Below are 14,883 nucleotides of genomic sequence, written 5' to 3'. Positions count from 1 at the left end.
AGGGACTGCAGAACCCCAGCTCCACTATGAAGTAATATATGACCTTGAAGAAAACTTTATTCATCCTATGAACTGACAATGCTCTCGAAACAAGATGCAATGGTTTTCAGAAATCATCAGAGTCCAGGGACAAACAATAAAACCATTGACTGAGTCTCACTGCCATTTCCTGGTGCCTTCGTCCTCCTCCACATCTCCCTCCCTGTCAATGCTTTCCTCGTGCACCAGGCCAAAAGCTTGCAAATGTCTGAGTCAGAGGTCACATATGCAAATTTCAAAAAAAAAAAAAAAAACAACAACCAACCCAAATAGAAATGAACTAGAAAGGAGATAGATATTAAATAACTCCTTTACTCTTCAACTGGCCTTCATTTTGGATTTCTATTGTATGGTGGGCATGTGTCTTAACATTTTAATTAACTCAGATGACTGGTATGTAATTTTCAGGAAATCATACCTTCTGGGATTCAATGTTATTCTGCTGTTGGTCTTCCTAAAAGGAGTGTTTTAAGATTTTACTAGCAGGGGGAATGTGAAAACCATTGTGAATATCAGGGCATTGTCTTGAAGGTTTCACCTTATTCGAAGTTATTTGCCCGTAGATAATCATAGACTGTCAAAGTTCTATGATTATAAATGTATAAAACCAATAGATCAAATCTAGGACTAGGGATAAAGATGAAAAGGAAACACAATTTAATTCTTAATTTACAGAAGCAAAGCAGCTGTGTTTAAGTCAAGGTGTGATTATTCATAAAGGATCAATAATTGGGGTAGAAATGATAAAGGTAAAGTGTTACTCATCACACCATTGTTACCACTAAGGCATATTTTTTTTCTTCTTTTTGAGAGGGAGTCTCACTCTGTTGCCCAGGCTGGAGTACAGTTGTGTGATCTCTGCTCGCTGCAACCTCCACCTTTCAGGTTCAAGCGATTCTCCTGCCTCAAACTCCCAAGTAGCTGGGACTACAGGCGCCCACCACCATGCCCGGTAAATTTTTTTGTATTTTTAGTAGAGACAGGATTTCACCGTATTAGCCAGGATGGTCTCAATCTCTTGGCCTCATTATCGACCTGCCTCGACCTCCCAAAGTGCTGGGATTACAGGCGTTAGCCACCGCGCCCGGCCCAACCACTAAGGCACTTTTATGGTAGTGGAAAGATCCAGGCAGATCCTACAGGAGTTTAATGAGATGAAATTCAAGTGTATATAACACATCTAGACCCATTTCTAAGTAACAGTAGAATGATCAGAATTTGTCAAATTTGTCTGATTCTCTTTCCTGCCTCCCAAAGCTACCATCTTCCAGGCTCACAGAATCTGTGGTGGCAGCATTTTTCTTTTTGAGGTGTGTCCAAGGTCAAGGTTTGAAGTAGTTAGGAAGAAAATCTGACAAGAAGAAAAACAAAACCCAACAATGAAAACAACATACGGAGTAGGGAGAAAAGTCAAGGAGAATTTGCATTTCTAAAGATGCTAATCTTCTGGCCCGGGAAATCATACATTTTGCCAGTTGGCTTCACGGTGTCCCAGTCTGGGCCCAGACCCAGATGCAACAGATGCTGGGGCTTCTTCCTGGAACTGTAGGGCCAGACTCTTATCCCTTAGGATTCTCTAACTTAGTCCTTGAAGAAATTGGAACTTCCTGGCCTCTGAATTCATGCGTGTTCTTATCCAGAGGTAACAGTGCTGGCTGCGCTCTGCTCCTATGGGACTAACAAGTGCACCATGTTCTCGGCAGTCCCTCTTTTTTTTTTTTTTTTTTTTTGTTTTTTGTTTTTTGAGATGGAGTCTCTCTCTGCCGCCGAGGCTGGAGTGCAGTGGCGTGATCTGGGCTCACTGCAACCTCCGCCTCCCAGGTTCAAGTAATTCTCCTGCCTCAGCCTCCTGAGTAGCTATTACAGGTGCCCGCCACCATGCTCAGCTAATTTTTGTATTTTTAGTAGAGACAGGTTTTCACCATGTTGGTCAGGCTGGTCTCGAACCCCTGACCTCGTGATCCACCAACCTTGGCCTCCCAAAGTGCTGGGATTATAGGCGTGAGCCACCGCTCCTGGCCAGCAGTCCCTCTTTCTTAATGCATCCCTTAGATACTGCCACTCCTGGGAAGTTGCTTATGTTTCAGCTTCACCCTTTCCCTCCCTCTTCCTGTCAGTCAGACATGCCTTTCTCACCACAATGGGAATTACCCTTAACTTTTGTTAGAAAGAGTCAGGGCACAGCCAACACTTGTGGGCCTAGCCATATCCACATGTCCTTAGCAAACCAGAAATCTCGATAGGCTTGAAGGAAAGTTAATGAAACATGAACTGACCACCCTAACATTTCACAACCAGGAAAGTCTTACAGAAATGAAATGGAAAATAAATTAAAATATCAAGATTGAGGCTTAAAAAAGATGTGAGAAGAGCACTGACATCCCATGTGGAAAGCATAGGGGACTGTTCCAGTTATTTTAGGAAGAGTCAGCTCACAACTGAGGGATGCTTATAGCTGAGTGTTCTGAGCAACTTGCACACTGGGGCAGGGGCAGCAAGGGCAGAAGGAGAAGATGTGAACTGTCTGCCCGAGCATTTAATGGACATTCATCTCATAGCAGAGCTCCTGAGCTGCTAGGAATCTTTAGTTCAAGTTGAGTCATCTGAGCTCATACTTAAAATAATAATGATAATAGTAACAATAGCAACCTATATGAATCATATTGTTCTTAAGTTTCAATTTCTTTTCTTTTTATTATATTTTAAGTTCTAGGGTACATGTGCACAACGTGCAAGTTTGTTACATATGTATACATATGTCATGTTGGTTTGCTGCACCCATTAATTTGTCATTTACGTTAGGTATTTCTCCTAATGCTATCCCTCCCCCAGCCCCCCACTCCATGACAGGCCCCAGTGTGTGATGTTCCCTGCCCTGTGTCCAGGTGTTCTCATTGTTCAGTTCCCACCTATGAGTGAGAACATGCAGTGTTTGGTTTTCTGTCCTTGTGATAGTTTGCTCAGAATTATGGTTTCCAGCTTCATCCATGTCCCTAAAAAGGACATGAACTCATCCTTTTTTATGGCTGCATAGTATTCCATGGTGTATATATGCCACATTTTCGTAATCCAGTCTATCATTGATGGACATTTGGGTTGGTTCCAAGTCTTTGCTATTGTGAATAGTGCCACAATAAACATATGTGTGCATGTGTCTTTATAGTAGAATGATTTATAATCCTTTGGGTATATACCCAGTAATGGGATGGCTGGGTCAAATGGTATTTCTACTTCTAGATCCTTAAGGAATCGCCATACTGTCTTCCATAATGGTTGAACTAGTTTACAGTCCCACCAACATTGTAAAAGTGTTCCTGTTTCTTCACATCCTCTCCAGCACCTGTTGTTCCTGACTTTTGAATGATCGCCATTCTAACTGGCCTGAGAAGGTATCTCATTGTGGTTTTGATTTGCATTTCTCTGATGACCACTGATGATGAGCATTTGTTCATGTGTCTGTTGGCTGCATAAAGGTTTTCTTTTGAAAAGTGTCTGTTCATATCCTTTGCCCACTTTTTTATACAGTTTGATTTTTTCTTGTAAATTTCTTTAAGTTATTTGTAGATTCTGGATATTAGCCCTTTGTCAGATGAGTAGGTTGCAAAAATTTTCTTCCATTCTGTAGGTTGCTGGTTCACTCTGATGGTAGTTTCTTTTGCTGTGCAGAAGTTCTTTCATTTAATTAGATCACATTTGTCTATTTTGGCTTTTGTTGCCATTGCTTTTGGTGTTTTAGTCATGAGGTCCTTACCCATACCTATGTTCTGAATGGTATTACCTAGGTTTTCTTCTAGGATTTTTATGGTTTTAGGTCTGACATTTAAGTCTTTAATACATCTTGGATTAATTTTTGTATGAGGTGTAAGGAAGGGATCCAGTTCCAGCTTTCTACATATGGCTAGCCAGTTTTCCCAGCACCATTTATTAAATAGGGAATCCTTTCCCCATTTCTTGTTTTTGTCAGGGTTTGTCAAAGATCAGATGGTTGTAGATGTGTGGTGTTATTTCTGAGGGCTCTGTTCTGTTCTGTTGTTCTATATCTCTGTTTTGGTACCAGTACCATGCTGTTTTGGTTACTGTAGCCTTGTAGTATAGTTGGAAGTCAGGTAGCATGATGCCTCCAGCTTTGCTCTTTTGGCTTAGGATTGTCTTGGCAATGAGGGCTCTTTTTTCATTCCATATGAACTTTAAAGTAGCTTTTTCCAGTTCTGTGAAGAGAGTCATTGGTAGCTTGATGGGGATGGCATTGAATCTGTAACTTACCTTGGGCAGTATGACCATTTTCACGATATTGATTGTTCCTATCCATGAGCATGGAATGCTCTTCCATTTGTTTGTGTCCTCTTTTATTTCATTGAGCAGTGGTTTATAGTTCTCCTTGAAGAGGTCCCTCACATCCCTTGTAAGTTAGTTTCCTAGGTATTTTATTCTCTTTGTAGCAATTGTGAATAGGTGTTCACTCGTGATTTGGATCTCTGTTTGTCTGTTATTGGTGTATAGGAATGCTTGTGATTTTTCTGCATTGATTTTGTATCCTGAGACTTTGCTGAAGCTGCTTATCAGCTTAAGGAGATTTTGAGCTGAGATGATGTAGTTTTCTAAATATACAATCTTGTCATTTGCAAACAGGGACAATTTGATTTCCTCTTTTCCTAATTGAATACCCTTTATTTCTTTCTCTTGCCTGATTGCCCTGGCCAGAACTTCCAATGCTATGTTGAATAGGAGTGGTGAGAGAGGGCATCCCTGTCTTGTGCCAGTTTTCAAAGGGAATGCTCCCAGTTTTTGCCCATTCAGGATGATATTGGCTGTGGGTCTGTCATAAATAGCTCTTATTATTTTGAGATACATTCCATCAATACTTAGGTTATTTAGAGTTTTTAGCATGAAAGCCTGTTGAATTTTGTCAAAGGCCTTCTCTGCATCTATTGAGATAATCATGTGGTTTTTGTCTTTGGTTCTGTTTATGTGATGGATTGCATTTATTGATTTGTGTATGTTGAACCAGCCTTGCATCCCAGGGATGAAGCCAACTTGATCGTGGTGGATAAACTTTTTGATGTGCTGCTGGATTCGGTTTGCCAGTATTTTACTGAGAATTTTCACATCAATGTTCATCAGGGATATTGGTCTACAATTCTCCTTTTTGTGTGTGTGTCCCTGCCAGGCTTTGGTATCAGGATGACGCTGGCCTCATAAAATGAGTTAGGGAGGATCCCCTCTTTTTCTATTATTGGAATAGTTTCAGAAGGAATAGTACCAGCTCTGTACCTCTGTAGAATTCAGCTGTGAATCCGTCCGGTCCTGGATGTTTTTTCGTTGGTAGGCTATTAACTATTGCCTCAATTTCAGAGCCTGTTATTGGTCTATTCAGGGATTCAGCATCTTCCTGGTTTAGTCTTGAGGGTGTATGTCTCCTGGAATTTATCCATTTTTTTCTAGATTTTCTAGTTTATTTGCATAGAAGTGTTTATGGTATTCTCTGATCGTAGTTTGTATTTCTGTGGGGTCGGTGGTGATATCCCCTTTATCATTTTTTATTGCATCTATTTGATTCTTCTCTCTTTTCTTCTTTATTAGTCTTCCTAGCAGTCTATCAGTTTTGTTGACCTTTTCAAAAAACCAGCTCCTGGATTCGTTGATTTTTTTGAAGGGTTTTTTCTGTGTCTCTATCTCTTCATTTCTGCTTTAATCTTAGTTATTTCTTGCCTTGGGCCAGCTTTTGAATTTGTTTGCTCTTGCTTCTCTAGTTCTTTTGACTGTGATGTTAAGGTGTAAATTTTAGATCTTTCCTTCTTTCACTTGTGGGCATTTAGTGCTATGAATTTCCCTCTACACACTGCATTAAATGTGTCGCAGAGATTCTGGTACATTGTGTCTGTGTACTTGTTGGTTTCAAAGAACATCTTTATTTCAGCCCACATTTCCTTATGTACCCAGTAGTCATTCTGGAGTAGGTTGTTCCGTTTCCATGCAGTTGTGTGGTTCTGAGTGAGTTTCTTAATCCTGAGTTCTAATTTGATTGCAGTGTAGTCTGAGAGACAGTTTGTTGTTTTTCGGTTCTTTTCCATTTGCTGAGGAGTGCTTTACTTACAACTATGTGGTCAATTTTGGAATAAATGTGACATAGTGCTGAGAAGAATGTATATTCTGTTGATTTGGGGTGTAGAGTTCTGTAGCTGTCTGTTAGGTCTGCTTGTTGCAGAGCTGAGGTCAACTCCTGGATATCCTTGTTAACCTTTTGTCTTGTTGATCTGTCTAATATTGACAGTGGGGTGTTAAAGTCTCCCATTATTATTGTGTGGGAGTCTAAGTCTCTTTGTAGGTCTCTAAGGACTTGCTTTATGAATCTAGGTTCTCTTATATTGGGTGCATATATATTTAGGATAGTTAGCTCTTCTTGTTGAATTGATCTCTTTACCAGTATGTAATGGCCTTTTTTGTCTCTTTTGATCTTTGTTGGCTTAAAGTCTGTTTTGTCAGAGACTAGGATTGCAAACCCTGTTTTTTTTTTTTTTTGCTTTCCATTTGCTTGGTAGATCTTCCTCCATCCCTTTATTTTGAGCCTATGTGTGTCTCTGCACGTGAGATGAGTCTCCTGAATACAGCACCCTGATGGTTCTTGATTCTTTATCCAATTTGCCAGTGTGTGTCTTTTAATTGGGGCATTTAGACCATTTATATTTAAGGTTAATATTGTTATGTGTTAATTTGATCCTGTCATTGTGATGTTAGCTGGTTATTTTGCCCATTCGTTGATGCAGTTTCTTCATAGTCTTGATGGTCTTTACAATTTGGCATGTTTTTTTGCAGTGGCTGGTATCAGTTTTTCCTTTCCATGTTTAGTGCTTCCTTCAGGAGCTCTTGTAAGGCAGGCCTGGTGGTGACAAAATCTCTCAGCATTTGCTTGTCTTTAAAGGATTTTAATTCTCCTTTGCTTATGAAGCGTAGTGTGGCTGAATATGAAATTCTGGGTTGAAAATTCTTTCCTTTAAGAATGTCAAATATAAGCTCCCACTCTCTTCTGGCTTGTAGAGTTTCTGCCGAGAGATCCGCTGTTAGTCTGATGGGCTTCCCTTTGTGGGTAACCCAACCTTTCTCTCTGGCTGGCCTTAACATTTTTTCCTCCATTTCAACCTTGGTGAATCTGACAATTATGTGTCTTGGGGTTGCTCTTCTCGAGGAGTATCTTTGTGGTGTTCTCTTTATTTCCTGAATTTGAATGCTGGCCTGTCTTGCTAGTCTGGGGAAGTTCTCCTGGATAATATCCTGAAGAGTGTTTTCCAACTTGGTTCCATTCTCCCTATCACTTTCAGGTACACCAATCAAACGTAGGTGTGGATTTTTCCCATAGTCCCATATTATGTGTAGGATTTGTTCATTTCTTTTTACTCTTATTTCTCTAAACTTCTCTTCTCACTTCATTTCATTAATTTGATCTTCATCACTGATACCTTTCTTCCACTTGATCGAATCAGCTACTGAAGCTTGTGCACATGTCACGTAGTTCTTGTGCCATGGTTTTCAGCTCCATCAGGTCATTTAAGGTCTTCTCTACACTGTTTATTTTAGTCAGCCATTCATCTAATCTTTTTACAAGGATTTTAGCTTCCTTGCCTCCTTTAGCTCAGAGAAGTTTGTTATTACTGATCTTCTGAAGCCTACTTCTGTCAACTCGTCAAAGTCATCCTCTGTCCAGCTTTGTTCTGTTGCTAGTGAGTAGCTGGGATCCTTTGGAGGGAAGAGGTGCTCCGGTTTTTAGAATTTTCAGCTTTTCTGCTCTGGTTTCTCCCCATCTTTGTGGTTTATCTACCTTTGGTCTTTGATGATGGTGACCTACAGATGGGATTTTGGTGTAGATGTCCTTTTTGTTGATGTTGATGCTATTCCTTTCTGTTTGTTAGTGTTCCTTCTAAGAGTCAGGTCCCTCAGCTACAAGTCTGTTGGAGTTTGCTGGAGGTCCTCTATAGACCCTGTTTGCCTGGGTTTCACCAGCAGAGGCTGCAGAACAGCAAATATTGTAGAACAGCAAATATTGCTGCCTGATCCTTCCTCAGAAGGCTTCATCTCAGAGGGACAACTGGCTGTATGAGTTGGCCCCTACTAGGAGGTGTCTCCCAGTTAAGCTACATGGGGATCTGGGACCCAGTTGAAGAGGCAGTCTGTCCGTTCTCAGAACTCAAACACTGTGCTGGGAGAACCACTGCTTTCTTCAGAGCTGTCAGACAGGGATGTTTAAGTCTGCAGAAGTTTCTGCTGCCTTTTCTTCAGCTACGTCCTGCCCACAGAGATGGAGTCTACAGAGTCAGGCAGGCCTCATTGAGCTGCAGTGGGCTCCACCCAGTTCGAGCTTCCTGGCCACTTTATTTACCTACTCAAGCCTCAGCAATGGCGGAAGCCCCTCCCCCAGCCAGTCTGCTACCTCGCAGTTCGATATTTTTAGTATCACCTTGCTCCAAAGAAGTTTATTCAGTTCTGATAGACTGACTTCCCAAGAGTCATGTAGAAAACCCTTTTTCTCCACTTTTGGATAATACCGGGAATGCTACAGATTAGTATATTCATGATTCCCAGCCAGCTGCATGTCTAGAATTCCACTTTTGTATTTTATCAGGAGGCAGAAAATGGATCTCCCTAACCCCCTCTTCAGGGTCTAAGGAAAACCAAACCCTCAGAAGCAAACAGCATCATGCTGAAGGAGGTTCTTAGAGGTCAGAAACTGCTGACATTCAACTAGGGAGATCTCTGAACTCTTGGTCTGTTGGGATGAGCCAAGATAGAATGAAGGTATCCATAATGGTAGAAAGAAGACCCACAGGGACTGAAGAGCTAGCTGCCCTGTAGTGCAGAGGAGACCTTGTCAACCCTGTTATTCTCGAGGAAACTAAGGATCTCAACTCTTAGAGCATTCACGTAGTGTACCCATTTCCTGTCATGCAAATTCAGGGTATATCAACTAGGACAAGATTCCTTAATATACTTTCTCCTGTTCATCAAGGGTCACTCCCATTGTGACTGTATTTAAACTAATAGCCACAAACTGTGGCATGGATCACTTTTCATCTTTTCTACCAAAACAGAATAGTAGTTCTGGTATTTTAATATCACTTTGCAACTTTAAAATGCACTAGGGTTGAATTTATGCTGCAGGTACCTGGTGGACAAAGTGTCATCTGTTTGTGGGGACAGGGTGTAGGGTGTAAGAGAGGAGTCCTCGGGCTGTATTTTTTGCCTAGGTATTTTTCACCAAGGATTTTAGCAATCCTTAAGGCCAGAAGTTTTCAGTTGTTTCTATGTTCAACAAGAGCAGCCTCTTTTCTTCTTTTCTTCTTAAAAAAATGTTTTGAAGCCAAGTGTAGTGGCTCATGCCTGCAATCCCAACACTTTGGGAGGCTAAGGCAGGCAGATAATGAGGTCAGGAGTTCAAGACCATCCTAGCTAACATGGTGAAACCCCATCTCCACTAAAAATACAAAAAAATTATCCGGGCGTGGGGGCACACGCCTGTAGTCCCAGCTACTTGGGAGGCTGAGGCAGGAGAGTTGCTTGAACCTGGGAGGCAGAGGTTGCAGTGAGTTGAGATTGTGTTACTGCACTCCAGCCTCAGCGACAGAGCACAACTCTGTCTCAAAAAAAAAAAAAAAAAAAAAAAAAAAAAGTGTTGAATAAAAAGTGTTATGCTTTACAAGGAAAAATTTGAAAACTTCTGAAATACAATAACACCTTCATCCTCACAGATGACAACTGTGCAGTTCCAAGAGGTTTAGGCCTTACCAGGATACTTACAGCCGTCTCTCTTTGGAAGTGATGAGCTGGATCCAAGTGGCCTTTCTCTCAGTCCAGTGCTCTGGTTTCCACACCATTCTGTTTCTTGACATTTCATGCAAACGGAGCTAGTCTGCCTCTTGTTTTATTTCTTTCATCTGTTTGGAAAAGATGTCGTTTCAAAGGAAGGGCCCCGTTCACAGAAATTTGAAAGGAGCCCTGGCTGCAGAAGTGAAGAGCACGTGGCAAAGGAGAAATGGAAGTATGAACACCTGGACAGCTGGCTCAGCCTATGCCTTGGCACCATGGCAGCCTAACATTTGACAAGCTCTCTTATCTTTCAGTATTTCCTCTGAGCCTCATGCTGAATTATTTGGGAGACTCCTGTTTCTATAATGTTGGAGGATTGAGGGGAAGGAGAAGGAGAACATAGAGCTTAAGGCTTTAGGTAGTCCTGAGAGATCATGTCCACTATAGCTGGGTGCAGTGTAGTGCGAGCTACTTGGGAGGTTGAGGTGCGAGGATTGCTTGAACCCAGGAGTTGGAGACCCACCTGGGCCGCATAGTGAAACCCTTACCTCTGAAAAATAAAAATCCTGTCCACTGTCCCTTGGATCCCAGGTCACCTCTAGAGTATGGGCTCTTCACCTTCTGGCTGAGGTTAGCAGAAGGTTCTAACCAATCCCTGTGTGTTCCAAGGGATCATGGTATCTGGTGGTGTTCTAGGAATGTAACAACCAGGGATACCAAAGGACTGATCCTGCTCTGTTTTGGAAACAGGGGCAATAGCTATATCCCAAGGACAGCTACCTCAATACACCCCTTCAGATGGAACTGCTTTCAATATCTTAAAGAGGGAGAAACATATGCAATCTCCAGCAGGTGACTTAGCTTCATTATCATATATTTAGGTGCAAAGCAATTGCTGTACTATATGAGTGACACTTAAAAATACGCCCTATTGCAAGAGGCTCCACTGGTATATCACATTGGTCTGGTAGGTAACAATCTATTTGGAATTGTAAACTATAGCACTTGGGGTAATAGACTTTAGTTTTCATTTGGCATGGTTCCACTGTGACCCCATAGAATTCCTCATAAAGGCACATCTGAAAGTGCTCTGGTAGGTGTTCAGAAGCCAGATGTTTGACTGAACAACAAGAGCAATGTTTCTGCATTGGATACCAGATACCAGATGAAGGTTGAGGATGTGGAAGCATTTCTTGCTCTCTATATTCGGAGTTCCCCACCTTAAAAGAAGAAACACAAACATACTTCATAGCTCCATTATTCTGATTTGGGGGAAAAAATGATATAAGTACTTCCTCTACTCTTAGCTTCTCGGTTGGAGTGAAAGGAAAGGGATTAGGGAAAATTTGCATGCATCAAAGCTCTAATTACAAGGGCAGAATCTAGATTTGCTTTTGATAGGTAGGGGGTTGGGGCAGGAAGTTTCTTTCCAGACAGCAAAAGTCTTGAGGTCCTGGATCAGCCAAAATATTCGCACATGACTGGTTGTTTTGCCGCATGGCAAATTTTGCTCCTGAGACATTTTGCCCTAACTCAAGAAACAAACCATCTTAGGCTGGGTTCCCCAAAGAGCAGAGCCTGAGGAGGAGCTTATGTACTAGTGCTTTATTAAAGAGTGCAATCTCAGGAAAGGAATGTGGTGGAGAGGAGTGAGATGGTGAAGGGGTGGGCAGGAAAACCAACGTGAAAGTGCATCACCAGCTCAGAGGCTGGTGGCAAACACAGCTGATCACTCAATCTCATAGGACTGTCTTCTGAGAGAAGGGTAGAATTTATTCCTGTTGTCCACTAAGGTTGTTCCTAAATCAAACGAGCAGTTCCTTCACTTCCCCATTCGGAGTTGTACACATGTAAGCACTGACTGGTTCCATGCCTCATCAGTACTGAGGAAGTTGGAAACTAAGTCAAGAGGACCGAGTTGTGAGCAAAAGGCCAGGGTTTTCAGGTTGCTGGAGGCTCCACAGAGTCAGTCATTGCAGTGAAGATGGAAGGGAATAAGTGGCCAGGGGCCTGAGACAGACGAAGCTGAGAGCATCTGAGCTGGCACAAAGAGGGGTTTAATGAACAAGCTGTTAAGCTTCCTTTTATTATCTGAAAGTGATAATATGTTGCCCTTATTATGTTTGTTGCAGAAGGTCCAGAGCATGAGAAAAGATTTTAAGAAGAAAGTGAATTTTAAGAAGAAATTATACTCCAGCGATAAGCAGATATTTTATATGCATTGAATCTTTTCATTGTAACATATTTAAATGCTGCTTTTTCAAATAACATGGTATGGATATATACCATGGAAATAAGTAGAGCTTATCATTATAATTTTAGTGGCTATATATATTCTATTATATGGCTGCATGACCAGTTACTTAATCTTACATTAATGGGTATGTGAGTCATTTTCATTGTTTTGATATTAAAACAATGACACGTGGTGTGCATGAACCTTCTCTCCAGGGCCCTGCCATTAATACCTCTCTGCTTCGACACCCCCCAATTCATGAGTGTTTCCACTACAATTTACACATTCCAGAGTAGAAAATTGGATTGCATCGGCTTGGGTTGAGTGTCAACACTGGATCAATTGGGTTTGATGAAAGGGTCCCACTGTGCATCAAAGCTATTCCCACAGTAAAAGGAATCCATGTGACTGGGAAACCCATCCATGAGGTATCTGCTCAGCTGGCTGTAGCCCTTGAGGTCAATTATTAATGTCTCAGTCTCCAGCGCTTAACACAGTGCCTGGCACAGAATAGATGCTCCATAAATGCTTACTTGCTGGATGGATAATGTTAGTGGCAAGCTCAGGCTCAATGTTGTAAAGGTGCTCATGTCTGCAATTCTGACTTCCTTTTCAACAGATGAGAAGATTAAAAGACTTGAATGGGACAAGGAATAAAGTGGCATACCTCCATCCTTGGTTTGGACTAACCCATCAATGTGGTAGACACAGGTCCCTCTTCAAGGAAGGATTTGCTGACAAGCAGTGGGTGGCACAATCAGAAACAATCTACAGCTGTTAGCTTCTTCTGGTTTTGCCTCAGCTGCAGAGACACACTTTGCCCAAAGTCATGCCCATCCTGGGCACTGTGCATCTGGTGACTGAACAAGGCCTGGCCGTTTGTTTCAGGAATATAAAGCCCTGGATATTTGTTTTGGGACAACTCTAAAGGACCATACCCACTCTAGAGTTCCCTGCTGGGTTGACCTACATTGCTGTTGACTTCTCCCTCCACCTAATCCTGTTTTAACCCCCTCCTGTCATAGGTATTGATCCCTAATAAATATCCTGCAACCCAAACTCCATCTCAGCATCTGCTTCTGGAGAACCAACCCTACAACATTTAGCTTACTGTACTGCAAGCCCCACATTTATCAAATATGTATAATAAATTGGAAAAGTTGGGCCATTCAAGAATGTACAGCTTCTGCACCCAGCCCTGGCCCTCACTAGCCCCAAGGAGCCTATTCCAGAACCATTTTGGAAGGAGTTGTGTTAGTGATGGCAGTAAATTTCTAATTCATGTTGACAACATCACTGGGAAGATATCTAGGGCCAGAGAACCCCTGGACAGAACACTGGAATTTCTGCTAGTAAGTGGGCAAAGTGGTATCTTTGGGGCATTACCATACATGTGACCTCATTCCTGTACAAAACCTGGATATATTCAAAGGCTAGTACATATAGATAGCTTTAAGGTCAACATTTGGTGATAGCAGAATTCCTGAGCCTTCAGATTTCTGCTCTGGGTTACTTGCCACTGCTCTTGGCTTCCATGTTTGTTAGGCCAGATAGAAAGCATAGAGCCTCATTTTCCTTGTTTCCAGTCCACTCTCTGCTCTTTAAGGTGGCCCCACTTGGCATTACAGCAGCAGTAGGGACTTTTCATGGTACAGGCTGAGGTGACAGATAGTGATGGGATAATTTTCTTGCTGATCTCTAATTCTGTTTGCTCACAACATTGGACAATGTGAGGTAGCATCATAAGGGTACACCCTGTGCAGCATTGCAGCCCAACTTCTTGCATGAATGAGACACATAGAATATGTGGCACATGCTTGTATACTCTTGTATCCACACATTCCTGCACATCATCCTCAGGGGTTTTGTTTTTCCTTCCATTACGTTGTACCTGAAGTCTCTTTGCTAGGCTTCTCTTCCAGTAAAAGGAATATATCCTTCTTTAAAGGAAAATGGAAAAGGTGATGGAGAATTGAGCATCTGTTGGAACCATTTTTCTCAATTTCCATGTTGCCTGATCCAGAGATGGCGTAAATGATGCAGAGACACTGACAGGAAGCTCTCTGTTTGCTCCACATCATTACAGCTCAAGCCTGATATGGTGTGTATTGTGTGGCGGACTTCTGGTACCACCATTCCTTCTGTGACTTCCCTCAATTGTTGACTCATTTTGTGGAGCTGGGAATTGTTGAGACATACCAGACCTAATTCAATGAATTAGCAAGAAATGGCAGCAAGGAGGCCTAAAGAATGTCAAAGTAAGGCACAGATAGGTAGGTGCTTATGGCGGAACCAGCTAGGGATCACCAATTGTCCATGAACTTGTCTACATTTCCCAGTCTCCTTTGCAGTTAAGATGGGACATGTGACTAGTTCTGGCCCATAGACTATGAGCAGAAGTAGAAGTCATGTATGGCACCTCTGGGCTGAGGAACTTAGGAGCTGTGGGCTTCCTCCACAATCTCTCTTCTCCTATTGCAATGTACTTGAGGACCACGGGTTCAAAGTGATGAAGCAACAAAATGGATAAACACCATTCAAGTTGCATTAAATATCTTTTCTCTTCCTGCCTTCCTTAGTTCCTAGAGCCTCTTAGAGCTTTCTCTTCTTCATGCACCCCAATTCCCTTTTCCTCACATTACATATTTCCTTGGTAAAGAGGCCAGGAGTAGCACTTTGCAGAACAATATATGTGAGTAATATAAGACTCAGAGGCATACAGCCCCATGTGGAATCTGTCTATGCCACAATAATTTCATGTTGGCCTATGTTGCCTGTGTCTGTGAGGCTCATGATGTCACAATAGAACCCCA

At 42.0% G+C, this 14,883-nt stretch overlaps 1 long non-coding RNA gene across 1 annotated transcript; it reads left to right on the top strand.

Annotated features, from left to right (window-relative positions):
• The first annotated feature begins 939 nt into the window (after window positions 1-939).
• Window positions 940-13,129, top strand: LOC111530338. Its single transcript, XR_002727775.2, has 2 exons — window positions 940-991; window positions 12,690-13,129. It is a non-coding gene; the product is annotated as an uncharacterized LOC111530338 (long non-coding RNA).
• Window positions 13,130-14,883: the final 1,754 nt, after the last annotated feature.

The sequence above is a fragment of the Piliocolobus tephrosceles genome, chromosome 4 (assembly GCF_002776525.5).
Source record: "Piliocolobus tephrosceles isolate RC106 chromosome 4, ASM277652v3, whole genome shotgun sequence".
NCBI lineage: Eukaryota > Metazoa > Chordata > Mammalia > Primates > Cercopithecidae > Piliocolobus > Piliocolobus tephrosceles.
The sequence above is the reverse complement of the archived record's forward strand: the minus strand, read 5'-3'. Positions and strand labels throughout refer to the sequence as shown.